Source organism: Eurypyga helias, unplaced genomic scaffold (assembly GCF_000690775.1).
Source record: "Eurypyga helias isolate BGI_N326 unplaced genomic scaffold, ASM69077v1 scaffold29199, whole genome shotgun sequence".
Classification (NCBI taxonomy): Eukaryota; Metazoa; Chordata; class Aves; order Eurypygiformes; family Eurypygidae; genus Eurypyga; species Eurypyga helias.
Genome location: NW_010274400.1, coordinates 19,706 through 20,504, shown reverse-complemented (window position 1 = coordinate 20,504; position 799 = coordinate 19,706).

Below are 799 nucleotides of genomic sequence, written 5' to 3'. Positions count from 1 at the left end.
GAGCCGGGCGCGGAGCGTGCGTGCCTGTGTGTGGTCTCATGGATGATAATGATTTCCATTCATGCCCTGCCTCCGCAGCGCCGATGTGCCGCTGGGCGAGCATTGGCTCCCAGCAGCTGCTCCCCGGCAGGAGCAGAGCCCCCAAAGTTGGGCACTGAATCTCTGGGCTTGAGGTGGCTGGTGGGAGGGACAGAGATTTCTGCTGGCACAGGGGGGATGGTCAGGAGATGCTTGTGCACCCTGTGTGCCCCAAAAGGAGTGGTAACCGCGGCACAGATCCTAGACCTGGTGCCCCAACCCTGCTCGTAATGCCTTTGCCCCTGGGCTCTCCCCTCGCTGCCGCTGGGTGCCGGTGCTGTCTCTCTCCCCAGGGCAGGGTTTCCCAGCACCTTCCCCTCTCAGCAAACGGGGAATTAAAAGGCCATTGCAGGTGGCACACCTGACCGTGGCCCTGCTGGTGTCCTCCTGCTGCATGTGGCAGAGAAGAGGTGTTGGGGGAGGTGACTTCTCCTTGGCAGAGTTTAGCCTTGTTCCATACATTGAGTCACCCTTGGGTGAATGGGTGCAGCTGCCAAGGAATCCCTGGGGGTTTCTCCTGTCTCCTTTCAGGCAGAGGTCTTCCCACAAGGTTGTCCCCATGCCACACGCTGCTCTTGGGCTGGTGCAATGGGAGGTGACGGTGGCTGCCCCGGCTGGGTCTGCCTCTGTGGGGTGTGCGGTGGGACGGGGGTGATGGGGCAGCTGTCGGCATCAGAGGAGTGAAGGGGCTGTGCTGAGTGTCTGCAGGTGTGTGCGTGGC